Source organism: Colobus angolensis, unplaced genomic scaffold, assembly GCF_000951035.1.
Source record: "Colobus angolensis palliatus isolate OR3802 unplaced genomic scaffold, Cang.pa_1.0 Scaffold18, whole genome shotgun sequence".
In the NCBI taxonomy this organism is placed as follows: Eukaryota; Metazoa; Chordata; class Mammalia; order Primates; family Cercopithecidae; genus Colobus; species Colobus angolensis.
In genome coordinates this window covers 3,423,509-3,432,585 of record NW_012114932.1, presented here as the reverse complement: position 1 = coordinate 3,432,585, position 9,077 = coordinate 3,423,509, and the positions used below count along the sequence as shown (strand labels likewise).

Here is a 9,077-nt window from a genome sequence, read left to right as displayed (position 1 = left end):
CACCTCCCAGGTTCAAGCAATTCTCCTGCCTCAGCCTCCCGAGTAGCTGGGATTACAGGCACATGCCACCACACTCAGTGAATTTTTGTATTTTTAGTAGAGACAGAGTTTCACTATGTTGGTGAGACTGGTCTTGAACTCCTGACCTTGTGATCTGCCCGCCTCAGCCTCCCAAAGTGCTGGGATTACAGGCGTGAGCCACCACATCGCCCAACAAAGGAGGTTTTTTAATTATATAAAATCATACTAACATTTCCAACTCAAAGACAGTTAATACTAATTTGGGAGGGCTGGGCATGGTAGCTCACATCTGTAATCCCATCACTTTGGGAGGCCGAGGCGGGCAGATGACAAGGTCAGGAGTTGAAGACCAGCCTGGCCAATATGGTGAAACCCCGTCTCTACTAGAAATACAAAAATTAGCTCGGCATGGTGGCACATGCCTGTAGTCCCAGCTACTAGAGAGGCTGAGGCAGGAAAATCGCTTGAACCCAGGAGGTGGAGGTTGCAGTGAGCCAAGATCGTGCCACTGACTCCAGTCTGGGTGACAGAGCGAGACTCCATCTCAAAAAAAAAAAACAAAAAAAAATTAAAAAACATATATATATATACACACACACATACATACTAATTTGGGACTACATAAGAAAGCCACATTTAAGGAATCCATGAACTCTCTTCATTTACTCTACCACTTGATGTAGAGGGACTGTTTTGCTAGAATGTAGAACTTGGAAGGCACAGCTTTTCTTTTTGTTGGTGGGGGCAGACAGTCTCACTCTGTCATCCAGAATGGAGTGCAGTGGTGCAATCTTCGCTCACTGCAAACTGCCTCCTGGGTTCAAGTGATTCTCATGTCTTAGCCTCCCAAGTAGCTGGGATTACAGGCGTGGGCCACTACACTGGCTGAGTTTTTGTATTTTTACTATTTTTTGAGACGGAGTCTCGCTCTTGTTGCCTAAGCTGGAGTGCAATGGCGGGATTTTGGCTCACTGCAACCTATGCCTCCCAGGTTCAAGTGATTCTCCTGCCTTAGCCTCCCAAGTAGCTGGGATTACAGGTGCCTGACATCATATCCAGCTATTTTTTGTATTTTTAGTCGAGACGAAGCTTCACCATGCTGGCCAGGCTGGTCTTGAACTCCTGACCTCAGGTGATCCGCACACCTCAGCCTCCCAAAGTGCTGGGATTACAGGTGTGAGCCACCACACCTGGCCAAATTTTTGTATTTTTAGTAGAGACGGGGTTTCACAATGTTGGCCAGGCTGATCTCGAACTCCCTACCTCAGGTGAGCAGCCCATCTCAGCCTCCCAAAGTGCTGGGATTACAGGCATGAGCTACCGTGCCCGGCTATGTTATGTTATGTTATGTTATGTTATGTTATGTTATGTTATATTCAGGCTGAGTCTTGCTCTATAGCGCTGGCTGGAGTGCAGTGGTGCGATCTCAGCTCACTGACACCTCCAACTCCTGGGTTCAAGCAATTCTCCTGCCTCAGCCACGTCCAGCTAATTTTTGTATTTTTTTGTTTGTTTGAGATGGAGTTTGACGCTTGTTGCCCAGGCTGGAGTGCAATGGCACAATCTCGGCTCACTGTAACCTCCGTCTCCAGAGTTCAAGTGATTCTCCTGCCTCAGCCTCACAAGAAGCTGGGTTACAGGCATGTGCCACCATGCCCAGCTAACTTTGTGTGTGTATTTATTTATTTGTTTATTTAATTTTTTTGAGACAGTTTCACTCTTGTTGCCCAGGCTGGAGTGCAATGGTACGATCTCGGTTCACTGCAACCTCCGCCTCCTGGGTTGAAGCAATTCTCCTGCCTCAGCCTCCTGAGTAGCTGGGATTACAGGCGCCTGCCACCACGCCCGTCTAATTGTTGCATTTTTAGTAGAGATGGGGTTTCACCATGTTGGCCAGGTTAGTTTCAAACTCCTGACCTCAGGTGATCCACCCACCTTGGCCTCCCAAAGTGCTGGGATTACAGGCATGAGTCACCACACCTGGCCTAATTTTGTATTTTTAGTAGAGATGGGGTTTCACCATGTTGGTCAGGTTGGTCTCGAACTCCTGACCTCAGGTGATCCACTCGCCTTGGCCTCCCAAAGTGGTGGGATTACAGGCCACCTCGCCTGGCCTGAAAAAGGTGTCCTTTAAATGAAGGTCTGAAGAATGTGAGTGAGCAAACAAGAAAGATAATTTTGGTGAGATACAGAAGCAAGAGTCTGATTAGATTCTTACCACTGAGTTTATTTATTTATTTTTTTTGAGACAGAGTCTCACTCTGTTGCTCAGGCTGGAGTGCAGTGGCTGGATCTCAGCTCACTGCAAGCTCCGCCTCCCAGGTTCACGCCATTCTCCTGCCTCAGCCTCCCGGGTAGCTGGGACTACAGGCGCCACCACCTCGCCCGGCTAGTTTTTTTTGTATTTTTTAGTAGAGACGGGGTTTCACCATGTTAGCCAGGATGGTCTCGCTCTCCTGACCTCGTGATCCGCCCGTCTCGGCCTCCCAAAGTGCTGGGATTACAGGCTTGAGCCACCGCGCCCGGCCAACCACTGAGTTTAAAAGGAAAAAAAAAAAAGTCTGATTAGAATAGGCTTAAGAGGCCAGGCATTCAAGGCCAGCCTTGCCAACATGGCAAAACCTTGTCTCCACTAAAAACACAAAAATTAGCCGGGCATGGTGGCACATGCCTGTAATCCCAGCTACTCAGAGGCTGAGGTACAGAAATCGTTTGTACCTAGGAGGTGGAGGTAGCAGTGAGCCGAGATCACACCACTGCACTCCCGCCTGAGTGACACAGCCAGACTCTATCTCAGAATAGAAGTAAAGCAACTAGAAACAGCAAATACAAACAGCTCCTTCAAGCAGTTTTGCTTTAAAGGTATGGAGAGAAAAAGGTTGGAGAGAAAACAACAGTCAAATAAAGTTTATTTTTTAAGAAATAGAGTCAATGATATGTCTTTGCTGAAAGAATAACTGAGTTAAAAGATAAAAGATTATGCAGGAGAGGAGCTAACAGCTAAAAGGATGAAGGGATGGGATCTAGCACAGGTGGATACTGTAAACTCATAGGCAAGTGAGGAATAGATAGTGATGGGATTCTGGAAATTCTCTTGTTTTCCTACTTCTTTGGTTAAACAGGGAACAAGATCATCTGCTAAGGATGAGGAAGGAGGTATAGGAGGTTTTGAGAAGGGGAAGGTATGAAAGACTTATCTAGGAGAACAGAAGTGAACAAAGCATGGAGCATGTGGCTCACACCTGTAATCCCAACACTGGGAGGCCAAGACAGGAGGATAGTTTGAAACCAGGAGTTTGAGACCAGCCTGGGCAACAAAGGGAGACCTTATCTCTACAAAAAATAAATTAGCTGGGCGTGGTGGTGCACACTTGTTGTCCCAGCTACTCAGGAGGCTGAGGCAGGAGGATCCCCTAAGCCCACGATTTCAAGGCTGCAGTAAGCTATGATTGTACCAATGCACTCTAGCCCAGCCTGGGCAACAGAAGGAGACCCTGTCTCTCAAATTAGTAATTAATGAGACAGAGTCTTGCTCTTGTCACCCAGGCTGGAGTGCAATGGCGCAATCTCAGCTCACTGCAACCTCCGCTTCCCAGGTTCAAGCAATTCTCCTGCCTCAGCCTCCTGAATAGCTGGGATTATAGTCATCCACCACCACGCCCAGCCAATTTTTAGTATTTTTAGTAAAGACAGAGTTTCACCATCTCGGCCAGGCTGCTCTCAAACTCCCGGCCTCAGGTGATTCACCCGCCTCGGCCTCCCAAAGTGCTTGGGATTATAGGTATGAACCACCGTGCCTGGCCTAATATTTATTTTAAAAGGCTGGGCGCAGTGGCTCATGCTGGGAGGCCAAGGCAGGCAGATTACCTGAGGCCAGGAGTTCAAGACCCGCCTGGCCAATATGGTGAAACCTCGTTTCTACTAAAATACAAAAATGAGGCTAAAGCATGAGAATCATTTGAACTCGAGAGGTGGAGGTTGAAGTGAGCCAAGATTGTGCCACTGCACTCTAGCCTGGGCGACAAGGCAAGACTCTGTCTCAAAAAAATTTATTAAAAAAAAACCCACGGGAACATAGCATGATTGCTGGTATCAAGAGCCTACTAGAAGTTAATAATCATGAACTGAAAGTAAGATCAGTCAATAAGGCTATCTATTTTCCTCCAACCGGGTTCAGCTATTATTGGTACAGGCACAAAGTGGAGAACTGAACTTAACCAAAGTCAGTTTAGCAAAGCAAATAAAAAGGGAAAAGTAAGGCTAGGTATGGTGGCTCACACCTGTAAAACCAGCATACCGGAAGGCCAGGCTAAGCGGATTGCTTGAGCTCAGGAATTCAAGACCAACCTACGCAACATGGTGAAACCCTGTCTCTACTAAAAATACAAAAATTAGCCAGGCATAGTAGCATGCACCTGTGGTCCCAGCTACTCAGGAGGCTGAGGCAGGAGGATCACTGGAGCCTGGGAAGTTGAGGCTGCAATGAGCCGTGATCATGCCACTGCACTCTAGCATGGGTACAGAGTGAGATCCTGTTTCAAAATAAACAAACAAACAAATAAATAAATAATAAAAACTTAAACAAAGGGAAAAGCAAATTGAGGGTATGTGCCAGGGAATGATTATAATCACTGACTCAGGAATTTAAGGTTAGTGAGGAAGAAGTGAGGAATAGTAAAAAGACTGCAGAATCAACAAGTTATCCAGGTTTGAGTAGGACAGCAAAGGAGCCGAGAAGACAGCAGGCAGTGGTTGCAGAATGGGACCACTCGCTGAAATGATAGAGTTGCAATGCTTGTCATAGCAGAGTATGACCACTGGGAGTGAGTGGCTGAAGTAGGGTGGACAACTGGAAGACAAGGAGGAGAGGAGGTCAAAGAATGGAAGGCCAGACATTGGAAGAATCATCTATATGTGGAAATAAGAAGGAACAACCTGGAGATTGTTAGATGACTAAAACAAGGAGGAGCAGTGGCTGGTAAAATATAATAACGTTAAGTTTTATTTTAATTTTTTTTTTTAGATAGAATTTCACTCTGTCACCCAGGCTGGAGTATAGTGGAACGATCACAGCTCACTACAGCATTGACCTTCCAGGCTCAAGCAATCTTCTTAACTCAGCCTCCTGAATAGCTAGGACTACCTGTGTGCACCATCATGCCCAGCTAATTTTTTCAATTTTTTGAGAGATGGGGTCTTACTGTGTTGCCCCGGCTGGTCTCAAACTTCTAGGCTCAAGCAATCCTCACACCTCAGCCTCCCAAAGTGCTGGGATTACAGATGTGAGCCACCATGGCCAGCCATAATGCGAAGTTTTAAACTGAAGGTTTCAGGGAGAAGGGAGAGAGAATGGTCTGGAAGCAGCCAGGAGAATCAACAGACATTCACCCATTTCCCGTCAGTGTTACAAGCAAGGTAGAAGAGGAAAGAGCCATTGATTGAGAAGCCTACAGGGCAAGCCAAGCTTCAGCTACAGCTGGAAAGTGAAAGCTGCACTGAGAGAACAGGGTGAGAATTTGGGGGATTTAGCTGAAGACTAAGGACCAAGAGTTCCAGAGGGTAAAAGAAAGAATCCTTAGAGATAGCAAGGGTAAGTACTTAGGATCCATGCTACTTATGGGCATATGCTCACCTCAACTACTGCAAGTTACTTAACCTCTACTTGTTTCCAGTTTCCTCGTCTGTAAATTGGGGATAATCATGGTATGGACCTCACTGAAAGTGTTATTTTGAAGATTATATTCAACAATACAAGGCAGGCATTTAGAAAGTCCTTAAAACTGCACCTAGCACATAGTCTGCACTTAAAAAATGTAACGTATTATTAGAGGATACTTTATGATTACAGGATACTTTCCTGTATCATCCTACTGAATTATTTGAAAAATCTTTTATTTTCATTTAACATTTCAATCTTAAATCCTCAGATTAAGAAATCTGAGGAGGAGGGATAATACCATGTACTTGTCTGTGTCTTCCGCAAGGTTCAAGATTTGAACAATACTGGCAGAGGGCCAAGCAGCAATTCACAAACTAACACCAACTGTGATCTAGGGAGGAGGTATCACTATATTCTCCATCTCCCAGACCTATCCTACAGATGTCAAGGGATTTCAATAATCTTTCAGAGGAAAAAAAGGTGCAGGGCAGAGATGAACAAAAATGGAAGATAATAGTTTACGGGTATCAAACTAACCTTAATACCTAGTCTCAGGATATTGATTCTCTGACCATAACATATTCTTCAACCTCCTTTCAACAGATTTTTGTGTAGAATGATAACAAAAGCTTTCTGAAAACATAAATGAGCCGATTTTCTCAAAGACAAAGATTAAGGGATAGAAAAGCAATTCCTAGCACTATAATAGGTCAGATGACAATTTCAAATCAAGAAACCTTCCTAAAACAAGGAAATATGAAAGAACAATGTGATACATACCACTTGTCTAGCAGTTTTGAAACACATTAACATTCCACTGTACTACCAAATAAATTCCACATTTATTAAAAAGTCAAACACTTTAAGAAAAACTTTCATAAAATATATTTACCAGTTTTATGAAAAAAAGGGGAGCCTTCTCAGGAACAATCTTTTTAAAAAAAAAAAAAAATGATGTGCATATTCAATAAATATTTACTGAGTGCCTATGTGTCCAGCAGTGTTTGAGGTAACAGTCATATATTAACATCTCTAACTCAATTTAAAAAATAGCATAACCACCTAAGGAAATTTTGCATTAAAAATTTCAAAAGGTCGGCCGGGCGCGGTGGCTCAAGCCTGTAATCCCAGCACTTTGGGAGGCCGAGACGGGCGGATCACGAGGTCAGGAGATCGAGACCATCCTGGCTAACACGGTGAAACCCCGTCTCTACTAAAAATACAAAAACTAGCCGGGCGAGGTGGCGGGCGCCTGTAGTCCCAGCTACTCGGGAGGCTGAGGCAGGAGAATGGCGTGAACCCGGGAGGTGGAGCTTGCAGTGAGCTGAGATCCGGCCACTGCACTCCAGTCCGGGCGACAGAGCGAGACTCCGCCTCAAAAAAAAAAAAAAAAAAATTTCAAAAGGTCAAAAACCTGGATAGAAAGTTTACCTAAACTTTTTTTTAAACTAATATGGACTATATCAGAAAAAAGGGCAAAATATTACCAACCTAGTACCACATAAGAAAATACAAACAGATTTCCCATATTTGGAAAGCGTTCCATTTTTTTTTTTTTTTTTTTTTGAGATGGAGTCTCGCTCTGTTGCCCAGGCTGGAGTGCAGTGGCACGATCCTGGCTCACTGAAACCTCCGCCTCCTGGGTTCAAGTGATTCTCCTGCCTCACCCTCCCAAGTAGCTGGGACTACAGGGGCGCACTACTGCACCTGGCTAATTCTTTTGTATTTTTAGTAGACACAGGTTTCACCATGTTAGCCAGACTAGTCTCGAGCTCCTGACCTTGTGATCCCCCCACCAAGACCCCCCAAAGTGCTGGAATAACAGGTGTGAGCCACTGCGCCTGGCCAGCATTCATTTTTTTTAACAACCAAAAGAAATGCCATATAAAATGATGTGAAGTACTATTTTACATCTAAATTCCATGTTATTAACATATTGGTGGAAAAGAGGCATGTACAGGGTGCCTTTCTCCCAGCAGCCTAATCTGTGAACTGTCTCTAGAAAATAAGGGAGAAAAAGCCAAGGCAATGCTCAGTCTCTGACCAGAGAATGCCACTTCCAGTACCCAAACTGAGGAAATAATTCAAGTGGCTCAAAAAGGTATATGTAAGAGTTAATGGCGGTATAAGCCAGAATACCAGAAACAGGAATATGAAAAATCATTTTCTGAAGCTGTAATTATAAACATGAAAAAATAGTAATGACATAAATGCAAATAGACAAACTGTACCAATTATAGCAATATAAAATATGTACATACATACTCAGAACTTAAAAACAGAATAAAGAAACTATAGGTAATTTTACTTTTAGATAATATTCTGTGATGGGAGCTTATCTTTTTATTCAACATATCTGTTTTTTCAATATATTCCTATCTTAAAACAGCATTTGAGTAGTATGTTATGAAATAGAACACATACCTGATACTCGTCTATTAAATCTGCTAGGAATTGGAACTGCAAAATAAAGAAGCAACATTTAGTCATTATTATGTCACCAGGTCCCATCTTTATCCTCCCTTTTTGCAAGTCTTTTACAATAGACCTAAGTCCCTCAAAACCAAGCAATGGGCGATTTCATAGTCTTCCAAACTCAATCACAAATAGTTGTTCAATGTGATCATATTAAGACAATACAAGAAATACAATATTTCTTTGAAAACAAACTCTTTATACCTTCAATATACTCAAACTGGCAATTTTATTTCTGCTCACATCTACATTCCATCTAATTTGTATCACTCCAATTGAATAAGAAGTCTACCAAATTTATTGATAATGTTATGATATAAAATAGTGAATTTTTTTTTTTTTTTGAGATGGAGTCTCACTCTGTCACCTGGGCTGGAGTGCGGTGGCAAAATCTTGGCTCATTGCAAGCTCCGCCTCCCAGATTCATGCCATTCTATGGCCTCAGCCTCCCACATAGCTGGGACTACAGGTGCCCGCCACCAGGCCCAGCTATTATTTTTGTATTTTTTTAGTAGAGATGGGGTTTCACTGTGCTAGCCAGGATGGTCTCCATCTCCTGACCTCGTGATCCACCCATCTCGGCCTCCCAAAGTGCTGGGATTACAGGCGTGAGCCACTGCACCCGGCCCGAAATTTTCTTCTTTAATATCCTTTAGGCCGAGTGAGATGGTTCACACCTGTCACCCCAGTACTTTGGGAGGCCAAGGTGAGCAGATCACTTAAGGTCAGGAGTTCAAGATCAGCCTGGCCAACATGGTGAAACCCCATCTCTATTAAAAATACAAAAAAACCCAGCCAGGCATGGTGGCACATGCCTGTAATCCCAGCTACTCAGAAGGCTGAGGCATGAGAATCACTTGAACCCAGGAGGTAGAGATTGCAGTGAGCTGAGATCCTGCCACCGCACTCCAGCCTTGGTTAC

At 43.9% G+C, this 9,077-nt stretch overlaps 1 protein-coding gene across 1 annotated transcript in view; it reads right to left on the bottom strand.

Moving 5' to 3' along the window:
- The window catches only part of PRKAR2A (protein kinase, cAMP-dependent, regulatory, type II, alpha), a 126,667-nt gene that overhangs the window by 79,064 nt on the left and 38,526 nt on the right, over window positions 1-9,077 (bottom strand). Inside the window, exon 2 of the mRNA XM_011939131.1 lies at window positions 8,105-8,140. The gene's annotated coding sequence lies outside the window, so the exon portion shown is untranslated. The remainder of the gene's footprint in view (window positions 1-8,104; window positions 8,141-9,077) is intronic.